A 12,266-nucleotide genomic window follows, 5' to 3' on the forward strand; every position below is an offset into this window, starting at 1 on the left:
GTGGTGCCTAGGACTCCAAATTTGCCATCAAGATGTGGACAAGATACTGTGATAGCCTGGGCTTCGAGGCCCACAGCTCTTCAATATCCTCCCGAAGAACCTAAGAGGCCTGCATGGGGTGGATGCAGATGTCTTTAAAATGAAACTGGATCTCTTCCTGTCAGGTATCCCAGATGAACCAACTTCACGGCAGGAGGTGCAGATGAGGGCAGCTGCATCAAACTCTCTCATGCACCAAATGGCAGTTGCTAAAAAGCTTTCGTGAAGTAAAACCATGTAGCAACACCAAATGGCGGTGCCCCAGCATGGCCACAGCTCATAAGCTGAAACTAGAATCAATCAATCAATCAATCATATATATATATATACATATACACATGATGATCAATGACACCATTCAGCCAGTTTTGAAACATTGAATTCTAGCTTTCTGTTTTTTCATGGTATTACTGCTTGCATCTGGCTTTTAGCTGTGACAGCACTTTATAAATATTTCTTTCTTCATTCATTTTTCTTGATAGCATTGCTTTAGCTGTTATCTTTTCTTAATCTAAGATGGAATGGTGGTGGGGGTGAAGAGGAAGACAACATGAATTATTTTTACCGTATCTAGTTGCAAACTTGGTTGTATAGTTAAGCTGCTTGCTTCCCAACCTTGTGGTTTCGGGCTCAGTTCCACTGCATGGCATCTTGGGCAAGTCTTCTACTATAGCTGCAGGCTGATCAAAGTTTTGGGAATGGTGCTGGTAGATGGAAACTGAAAGAAGTCTGTTGTATGTGTGTGTGTGTGTGTGTGTATGTATATATATATATATATAGCGGAGTAAATACATAAATGTGAAACAAAGTGGAAAAAAGAGTACTCAAATACCAGTGGTAGAGTAATATGCTTTATTTAAAAGCAGCAGAATTCAACAAAACCTGTTACTCTGAGTTTCATATTCCCGTTTGTCGGACAGTTTTTGCTAGAAAAAACTGTCCGACGAACGGGAACAGGAAACTCAGATTAACAGGTTTTGTTGAATTTTCTGCTGCTTTAAAATAAAGTATATATATATATATATATATACATGACAGGCTTCTTTCTGTTTCTGTATATTAAAGCTATTTACAAATCTTTGGTTGGCCCAAGGCTATAGTAGAAGACACTTGCCCAAGGTGCCCTACAGTGAAACTGAACCTGGAACCATGTGGTTTTGAAGCAAACTTCTAATCATACAACCACTAAGTTCTGCTAACATGATGGTTGTGTATAAACTTCATTAAAAAACCACTACGAATCTCTCTGCTAATGGATTTTCTATTGAGTCGTTTGCAGAAAATATTTTGTTACGCACATTCATGGTTGTTTAATCAACTCCATTTCTAGAACAATTACAATGTAACTTTATAGTTGGTACATTTTGACTTGTGAATGCATATTTCTCTGTGTACAATGGTTCCAAATTTTTCTCTTGATAAAATTAGTTCAGATATTACAATTAATATACATATATATATGTATATGTATATATAGCAAAAAGAAAAGTTTTAAATCTAATATTTCCTTGTGTGTAGAGACAAAACAAAGTGTCTTTTTAAAGCATTGAATTACTGTTAGGAATAACTAAGCTATTGTTAACAACTAGTCTAAGGTGGTGTGTACGAGGAATTTCTCATAAGTCACTCTGACAAAAAAATAAGTTGGTGTATGCATCTGCGTGTATATCTCTGTATATGTTTATATGTGAGTATGTACGTCTGTGTATATGTGCATATCTGTGTGTATATGTATGTGTGCATATCTCTGTGTGTTTGTGTGCATATCTCTGTATGCATGTGTGTATGGGTGTATATCTGTATATGTTTATCTATGTGTGTATGTCTGAATGAGTATGTATATCAGTGTCTGTGTTTGTATGTATGTATGTATGTATGTATGTATATATATATATATACACACATACATATATGTGTGTGTGTGTGTGTGTATTTGCATGTGTGTTTATGAAAGTATGTCTGTTTGTCTATGGATGGATGTATATCTCTGTGGGCATATCTGCTTGTTTATGTATGTGTGTATATCAGTATGTTTATGTATGGGTGTATATCTCTGTATGCATATCTGTTTGTTTCTGTATGTGTATATATTTGTATGTTTATGCGTATGAATTAAATAGTTGGAATTTTTTGTCGTATTTAAAATTTGTTATGTGGAGTTTTAAGTCTGTGCAACTATCAATAGACTACTGAATTTGAAAAACAAGTAAAAAAAAAACATAGTATAACAACACTGTAACTAATTAGTTTGGTATATTGTAGTTTTTAAATTATATCCCTGTGCAACTCGGGCAGAACAAATACTGTACAAGGTATTTTCATTGAAGCATATTTAAATGTTTTTTTTTTCTGATGTCTACATCTTTACATCTTTTAGCAATATACATCAGTAACAGATAGATATATGCACACACACACATACACACACATGCGTGTATATATATCTAAAATAAATAACTGGTACTCCATTGGTTACAATGAATGTTCCAGTTGATCTGATTAATGGAACAACTGCTCATGAAATTAATGTGCAAGGGGCAGAGCACTCAACAGACACATGTGCCCTTCATGTAATTCTCAGGGAGGTTCAGCAAGACACAGAACATGACAAGGATGATCCTTTGAATTACAGGCACAACCCATTTTTGCCAGACTGGAGCAGACTGGAGCAGTGCAAGATAAATAGTCTTGCTCAAGGACTCAAAGTGCTGCAGGCAATCACTCATGATTGTTTGCTGAGTACCCTAACCACTAAACCACATGCCTCTCTACACAGATGCATGCATCCACACACACACACACACAGTTTGCTTCCTAACCATATTTTGGATTCAGTCCCACTATGTGTTACCTTGGCCAACTGTTTTCTATAGATATGAGCCAACCAAAGCTGACCAAAGGTTTGTTTGTAGATTTCGTAGATGGAAACTGAAAGAAGATGGTCATATATCTCTTATTATAAAAGGCAGATTTTATCTGCCTCCCTTTGGGAGTTATACAAATCTACAATATAGGATTTCTTCAATTACAATTTACCTAGCATTTTTGAGAGTACAATGCATCGCGTCATGCCAGGTCCAGTTTTTAAAATTTAAACTCCAATTAAGCAAAATTTACAGAAAACTCACATTCTGGTGTGTGTGTCAAATGCTTTTCTTAGTCTGGTTTTACACCACACGCAAACGCAACCACACAGTGGGCAACGAATAAAGTGAAACTAGATGTAATATTTGTTTCTCTCTATCACGCTGATAGATACATGAGTAAAATGTATGGGAAGCTAACACATAAGTGTGAGTGAAAATGTTCTTGGAAGAGAGTAAATAGCCAGAGATAGTGATTTGAGGAAGACTTTACATTAAATAACCGTAGTGGCTTGTGTTAGTAATAAAGTAAACATACATACATACATACATACATACATACATACATACATACATACATACATACACACACACACACATACATACATACACACACACACACATACATACATACACACATACATACATACATACATATACATACATACATATACATACATACATACACACACATACACACACACACAGTATTGAAGCTTGAGAACAATCAGATACATTTGCAACACATCTGTTGAAAATATTATTGTTCACACACATACATATACATATATACATACAGACAGACAGACAGATAGACACACACACACACACACATGATCCAGCATGGCCACAACCTCAAGGCTGAAACATATAAAAGAATAACAGAATATAAATGTGTGCATGTGTGTGAGAGAGAGAGTGTGTGTGTATATGTATGTATGTATGTATGTATGTATATATAATAATGCGGTTTTTTCAACAGCTTGAACTAAAAGTCAGAGGGGAATGGGATAAACTACTATATTAACTTGCTATAAAAGCAGGTAGTAATTTTATCTTGTCCTTATTCATAGTGCAAGTTTTGAAGAGTGCATTTCGATTTTAACAGCTATTTTTTTCAAAGCTATATTGGAACAGCCTAGAAGACGAGCCTCATCCTGAAAGATCTGTAGAACTCGACAAGGACATCCTGAAAACCCTGGTGGAACAAAATCTCATCGTAACTGTTGAGGAACTAGCAGAGAAGCTTGGATTTGGTCATTCAACCATTCATTGAGACCTGTGTGCTATCGGAAAAGTCAGCAAATTGGGTCAATGGGTTCCTCACGAACTTTCCGAGTCTAATTGCATGCAGAGAGTGAATGTATGCTTTTCTTTGCTGTCAATCTCACCACTACTACTGCGCTATGTATATCTATATATATAAAACTGTAGTTGTGTAAGTGTCTGTCCCCTTCGATTTAGATTCCTAACTACTCCCACATTTTGCGGTGCAGTTTAACCAAATTCGGGTAGCTTATAGTCGTGATTCATATCGAGCCCGTCTGAGTATTAGCGCGCGTCTACGATGAGTCTACGATTTTAAAAATAATTTAACATCATTTTTTATTCCATTTTAATGCATAATTTTTCGTGTGTCGATGGCGGCGGAGTTGGCGTCCACGCTCACACCTGCACCTGTGGGGAAGGGAGTGTAAGGAAATCAACGTCGTAATGCGTTGTCAAGGAGACCAGCGTTCTTTTAGAACAACGACTTCATGGCTTGAAGACACCAAAACAGAAATGGCTAAAAAGCGTCTACATGAGTCTACGATTTAAAAAAAAATTTACCATCGTTTTTTTTCCATTTTAATGCATTTTTTCGCTATTATATAAGGGAAGTAACTCTCTAAAAATGTCTACGATGAGTCAACGATTTTTCAAAAAATTTACCATCATATTTTTTCCATTTTTAATGCATTTTTTGCTATTTTTTGGCTATAACTCTCTAAAAATGCTTATATAGTTATTTCCCTTACAAACCCGAGCAACGCCGGGCGATACTGCTAGTATATATATATATATTATATATATATATATATGCAGACTGTATGACGCATGTGTGCAAACAGCCATGCTACATGGCAGTGAAACATGGGCCATGACTGCTGAGGATATGCGTAAGCTTGTAAGAAATGAAGCCAGTATGCCTCGTGGATGTATGTCAGTGTTCATACCCGACAGAGTGTAAGTGCCTTGAGAGAAAAGTTGGACCTAAGAAGCATCAGATGTGGTGTGCAAGAGAGGTGTCTACGCTGGTATGGACACGTAGTAAGAATGGATGAAGATAGTTGTGTGAAAAAGTGCCACACCCTAGCGGTTGAGGGAACCTGTGGAAGAGGTAGACCCAGGAAAGCCTGGGACGAGGTGGTGAAGAACGGCCTTCGCGCTTTAGGTCTCACCGAGGAAATGACCAGAGACCGAGAAGACCCGGCAGGACACGTGCGCGAGAAGACCCGGCAGGACACGTGAGGCCACAACCCATGGCCCCTACCTGGGACGTAGTCAGTCCACCTGTGCATACCATCCTTCTTGGGACACTTGTGAAGACCTGTTGAGGCAAGTGAAAATCAAAATCAAACCAAATCAAAATAGATGAACATCAATGGAATTTGTAACTTTGTGGTACCAGTGCCGGTGGCACATAAGAAAACCATCCGAACGTGGCTGTAGCCAGTACCGCATCGACTGGCCTCCGTGCTGTGGGCACGTAACAAACACCATCCGATTGTGGCCGTTCGCCAGCCTCATCTGGCACCTGTGTCGGTGGCACATAAAAAACACCATCCGAGCGTGGCCGTTCGCCAGCCTCATCTGGCACCTGTGTCGGTGGCACATAAAAAACACCATCCGAGCGTGGCCGTTCGCCAGCCTCGTCTGGCACCTGTGTCGGTGGCACATAAAATCACCCACTACACTCTCGGAGTGGTTGGCATTAGGAAGGGCATCCAGCTGTAGAAACACTGCCAGATCTGACTGGCCTGGTGCAGACTTCGGGCTCCCCAGACCCCAGTTGAACCGTCCAACCCATGCTAGCATGGAAAGCGGACGTTAAACGATGATGATGATGATGATGATATGCACACATACACGCGAGTACTGTCCAAATCTCCGACCAATCACATACAGCTAGCTGGCATTCAATTGGCGTATCAAGTTTCGGGCATTTTGATTGGGTTTTGGATAGAAAATTCACAAGAAAGTCACTTCTATTGATTTTTTAATGGTTTTGTGGGGTGACTGGGGAAATGTAAAGATGTGCACGACCACCCTTGGACGGTTTTGAATGACCATAGAAAGTTCGAGCCCTCTAACTGAAAAATTGTGGATTTGTATAAAGGACACACACATACACACACAGACAGACATTTTGCTGTTTATATATATAGAGATATATATAGTGTAAGTGACCATGATCATTATACATGCGGTGTAATCTTTTCTATGTCTGGTTATGAGGAAATAATGCCTTGCTTGGAAACAAGTGCGAGTTGGCAGTCTAGGAACAACAGGAAGAGCATTTAGTTGTATAAAATGACAGCATGGAAAAGTGAATGTTAAAATGCTTTGTAAACTGAATTTGAATGCCATAGTAAAAATCACTGCCCCAAAGTGCTGCTCTGTAGATTGAACTTAGAACTGCATGGCTGGGAAGTGAATTTCTGAATTGTACAGCTATGCCTTTTCACATTTCTCTATTTAAAACATTTATACACCCACTAAAATATTTTTTAATCTGTTAGCATTCAGATAACTTTGTCAAATATAATGCCTTATTTTTCCTTTGTTTTGAATTAATTATCTATAATCACAAAGCTTTGAGGTTTCAATGTGGGGATTGTTTATTTTTAGAATGACATTGTAGAATGGGTGTGAGAGGTCAGATTTGACCAGTTTAAACATAAATCATGTAGAATATTTGAGCTGGGCAAGGTTGGTTTAAATGCTAAAGGGTTAAACATGTAAACATGTATATGCACAATAATAGCAGCATGGTTAAGAAGTTTGCTTTGCAACCATGTGGTTTCATGTTCAATCCCATTGCACAGCACCTTGGGCAAGTATCTTCTACTATAGCCCCAGTCTGAGTAGAGCCTTATGAATTTGGTAGACAAAAAAGTGTAAGACGCCCATTGTATACATCATCATCATCATTGTTTTAACATCTACTTTTCCATGCTTGCATGGGTTGGATGGAATTAATTGAGGCAGATTTTCTTCAGCCAGATGCCTTTCCTAATTACTAACCCTCACCTATTTTCAAATAAGGTAATGTGTCCTCATGGCCAGACATGCTTTCATGGAAGATTGTAAATGAAGGATACTACCTGCATAATGGTAATGCTCATTTACAGCTATTATGTAATGTCAAAGCAAGAAGATAGTAACACACACACACACGTTAAAAAGCACCTAATACATTCTGTAAAGTGGTTGGCTTAGGAAGGGCATCCAACCATAGAAATAATACAAAAGATGACATTGGAGTTCAGTGCAGTCCTTCAGTTCACCAGTTCCCTGTCAGACCATCCTACCCATACCAGCATGGAAAGTGGATGCCAAATGATGATGATCATCATCATTTGATATCCGCTTTCTATGCTGGCATGGGTTGGATGGTTTGACAGGAGCTGACCAGGCTCCATGTCTGTTTTGGTATGGTTCCCATGGGTGGATGCCCTTCCTAATGCCAACTACTTTACAGAGTGTACTGGTTGCTCTTACGCACCACCAGCACATGTGCTTTTTATGTGGCAACAGCACCTCTGTGCCTGCAAGATTAGGGATGCTCAGCTGGGGAGGGTTCCAAGGGATGAGCTTGTATGCAACGGCAACCATGCTTTTACTTAGCACAGCAAACTGCCAGGAGCCTCAGTCTCTTGTCATCCCTTCTGTGAGTCCCAATGTCTGTAGATCCTTTTTCACCACTTCGTCCCGCGTCTTCCTGGGTCTATCCCTTCCTCATATTCCCTCTATAATTAGAGATTGGTTCCTCTTGATGCAACTCTCTTCATTCATATGTATTACACAGCCATACCAGTGCAGTCTTCTCTGCTGCACACTGCATCTGATGCTACGTATATCCAGTTTTTCTCTCAAATCGCTTACACTCTGTTGTATATGCACACAGACTACCCATCCTGTGAAGCATACTGGCTCCATTAAAGTATATGAACTAACAAAAAATTATCATCATGATCATCATCATCATTATTGTTTTATGTTTACTTTTCCTTGCCTCTATGGTTCAAATGAAGTTTATTGAGGCAGATTTTCTACGGCTGGATGCCCTTCCTGTTGCCAACCCTCACCTGCTTCCAAGCAAGGTAATATTTCCTCATGGGTAGATATGTTCTCAGAGAATATTGGGAACAAATTACTCTGCTTGTAAGACAGTGACAGTCATTTACAACTATCATGTGATGTCAAGACAAGGACGACACACACACACACCCACAACAGGCTTCTTTCAGTTTCCATTTACCAAATCCATTCACAAAGCTTTGGTTGGTTTGGAGCTATAGTAAAAGATAGTTGCCAAGGTGCCATGCAGTAGGATTGAAACTGGATGTATGTGATTGGGAAGCAAACTTAGCATACAGCTACATCTGCATCTAATGGTCATACCTCTGCTTAATACAGTAATAGTATTAATTACCATGTTTTATGATAATTATTTTGACAAATTTCCACCTGCAACTTTTCTTTACAGTTTCTCTATTAATAGTGTTTTGTAGTCTCTGTTGTTGCATCTGTTGGCTTGGATAAAAGCCTCAAAACTGTTGATATGATTCAATAATGTGGTCACTTTATTCTAAGCCATTGTTGAAGATTAGGAGTTATAACCCCAATATTATTCTGCTACAAGAATAAATGTTTTAACCCTTTAGTATTCAGTCAAATATAATGCTTACTTATTAACACTGTTTTGAACTAATCAAGCATTATTTTGTAGCTTTATCAAAATCAAAATCAAATTCGATGACTGGCGTCCTTGCTAGCAGGGTGCAAAGAGCACCATTCGAGTGTGATCATTGACAGAGCGGCTAACTGGCTTCCATGCCAGTGGCACTTAAAAGGCACCATTCAAGCATGATCATTACCAGCGTCGCCTTACTGGCACTTGTGCCTCTGCTAGTAGGATGATGATGATTTACTTTTAGCACAGCATTGTAGTTTAGTTGTGATGTCAATGAATTGATGTAATCCTCCTCCTCTACACTTACTGGCCTTGTGCCAAAATTTGAAACCAGTTACCATGTTATGTAGTTGATAGCAAACTAATTAGTTATCATGTTGTATAGTTGTTAATGAACTAATTAACTACCATGGAATAATTATTCACCGTGGTAAGTGGTTATTACCAAACAAATTAGTTACCATGTTGTGTGGTTGTTAACCAATTAATTAGTTACCATGTTGCACATATATTTGTGCGTACTTTTGTCTTAACATAATGTTGGAGCTTCACCGTCACACAAGTGGTGCTGTTCATTTCCAATATTCCATAAGAAACGTCTAGCAATGAAGAAATATTACCTTACTTGGAAACTGGGGAAGACTAGCAACAGGAAAATCATCAGGCTATGCAAAGCGTGTCTCAACAAATTTTGTGTTATCCATGCAAGCATAGAAAAGTGACTGTTGCAGTGATGATGGTAAGAAACATGTGCACATAATGAATTGTCAATGAGTTTCTTTTTCATTTCTGGCTGTGGCTGTTTCTCTTGTTTGTAATAATCCTTAGCCCTTTCACTGTGAAATTAAATTACTGTATTTTAATGTGTATAAGGAACCCCCTAATTTTTGGGGCTTAAAATTTGGAAAAAAGGTTTTGTAAGGGATTAGATAAATTTTTATAAGTGCACCCGCACTTATCAGGTAATGCGTTTCATTTTTGTGTGGGGAGAGAGAGAGAGATGAGAGACTGTGGATATAGTAAGGAAGAAAGGGCCTTCTGTGAAAGAGAATGTTGTACTTCATGGAGATTTGAAGTTTGAGAAATTAAGTAAATTATTAATATCTATAATACTATCCATGTGTAAGAAACTCCCATATTTTTCTAACCAAATTTTTGACAATAATGGGTTCCTTACACATGTTAAAATATGATATATGGTTATTCCTGTAATATCTGTCAAAAAAATACAATTGTTATTTTCAGTTGGTCATGTTGCCTCAATAAAGTTGACATATCTTAACAAAAATTAGTTTTAAACATGACATTTCTCAACAAAAGATAGTTTGGTATATGAAACTGATTTCTGCAGTAAAAGGGTTAACAAAACTAATGTCTGCAGTTCAGGAGAGATTCCAGTTTGGTTGTTGAAATAACATATACAAGAATTGAAAAAGAATAACCATTTAATAATTAGTGCTACCACTACTGACTTTGGCTGAGCTTGATCTGATACTCTCAAACACAACATTATGGGTTCTGTTCATCAGGAAACACTTTATCCACTGCAGCAGCTTTCCATGGACTCCAGTGTTCGACAGCTTCTTCAGCAGGATTTTATAGTCCATTTTGTCAAATGCCTTTCTGAAATCGAGGTATATGACATAAGTGTTGGAGCCTTCCCCCAAAGCTTTTAAGATGTCATCAACATGGGACAGAAGCTGCAGCAGGCAGTCCCTGTCATCACAGAAACCATGCTGGTTGGGGTTCAGCAGATTGTCTTTGAGGGGGTGGATTATTTGCGATCTCACTACCCTCTTAAATGCGTTAATAATATGAGAGGTGAGTGAAATCGGACGGTAGTTCGCTGCAAGAGATTTGTTTCCCTTTTTGAAAGCTGGAATGACAGATTGGGAAAGAAAGTGATCAGAATGTAGCCTGCATCAAGTGAGTTCCTCCAGAACTCAGCTAGAGGGGTTGCAATTTGATGTCAATACCTTTTCAGGACTGTAGCCAGGAACCTATCGGGACCTACTGCCAAGTTGTGCCTGATCTTATTTATTACTGTTAGGATATCAGGAGCACCAAAAGTTATATCAGGTATAGTTGAGGGTTTACATCACTGATACTAGCCAGATCAACTGCATTAGTGTTATCAAAAACAGAGCAATATTTCTGCACATGGATTTTGCATCATCATATAGAGTGTTCTCATCAACCAGAGAACCAACAGCGGCTTTGTTTTTTTTTGCAAATGAAAAGAACACTTTGAGATTGAGTTTTATTTTCTAAGTGGCCCAGTTCCCCTCAGCTGCTCCTTGTTTGTTAATGATGGTCATCATGCCTTTTGGAGGTTCTGTTTTTTCGATTTGAGTGATGCAGTGGCAGTCAAATGGGTGCATTGGTGCTGGCAGTATTTAAGTTGGTTGATTTTTCTTGTTAGTTCTTTTTATTTTTTTGATAATTTCTCTTCTATTTTGTCTGCTGTTGCCTACTCCTACAAGGATTGCACTTGTTTTTTGTTCCTGATTTAACTCCGATTTGTCCTAGAGCCCATAGAAGATTGTTTTTAGTCAACCATCCATCATGTCAGCTACCTACGGATCGAAACTGAGATCTGCAAGAAGGGCTTCTCATCAAGATGATGATCCTACCAATAGTCAGCTCAACGAGCAGTTGCTGTTGCTCAAACAAGAGGTCGAGCACCTAAAGTCTGTTGTTGCTCTCTTACTGAATAAACAGTCTCCTGTTGACACAGATTCACCCTTGATTTCTTCCCTGGAGACGTCCAAACCGAAGGGAACAAAATCGAAGCGGCCAAAGAAGGTGAAGGAACTGGCGGTCGTTTCTGCACATGATCATTCCTGTGCGGATTCTTCCTCATCTGCCTTTTCGGTCCCGGAGGTTCCCCAACCTAATTTGAGGAGCGTAGACTCAAACCCTCCTGAAGACCGTTGTTCTCCCCAAAAGAAGAAACGTAGTCAAAACTCCAGAGGGGCAGATTTGGCTATGAAACCTGATCACAATAAAATCCGTTTGGATTCTCCTTCACCTGTCCTTCCCATTAATGCCATTGCTCAACCAATTCTGAACGATCTCGATGTGAGTTCATCTGGGGAGTGGCGCTCCCCCAAACCGAAGAAGAGGCAATGCAGTTCCAAACCAGGCGGGAAAATTATGACCACTAAACCCATTCCGATCGACCCCACAGGCCGACATAAGTCCGATGGCTATGAAACCACCCTTTCGAAATCCTCCAATGAAGAATCGAATACCACAGCTCATAGTAGAGAACATTTTGCCCACTCAAGATCAGCAATAATTTACGGACAGGCATAAACCGCCTAAAAGATGACATTAATTTTGTTTCCATTTTGGTTGGAGAATTGTTCTCTGTGAACGAAAAGGTCAGTGTCCTTAAGGTC

The 12,266-nt window shown here is 39.0% G+C and overlaps 1 protein-coding gene across 6 annotated transcripts in view; it reads left to right on the forward strand.

Moving 5' to 3' along the window:
- LOC115216489 (coiled-coil domain-containing protein 61) overlaps positions 1-12,266 on the forward strand; it is a 90,684-nt gene that overhangs the window by 7,582 nt on the left and 70,836 nt on the right. The window contains exons 1-2 of one of the 6 annotated variants that reach the window (XM_036506915.1): positions 1,560-1,571; positions 3,944-3,946. The exons of the other annotated variants lie outside the window; for them this stretch is intronic. The gene's annotated coding sequence lies outside the window, so the exon portion shown is untranslated. Of the gene's footprint in view, positions 1-1,559; positions 1,572-3,943; positions 3,947-12,266 lie in introns of those variants that run through there. 6 annotated transcript variants of the gene reach the window in all.

The sequence above is a fragment of the Octopus sinensis genome, linkage group LG10 (assembly GCF_006345805.1).
Source record: "Octopus sinensis linkage group LG10, ASM634580v1, whole genome shotgun sequence".
NCBI lineage: Eukaryota > Metazoa > Mollusca > Cephalopoda > Octopoda > Octopodidae > Octopus > Octopus sinensis.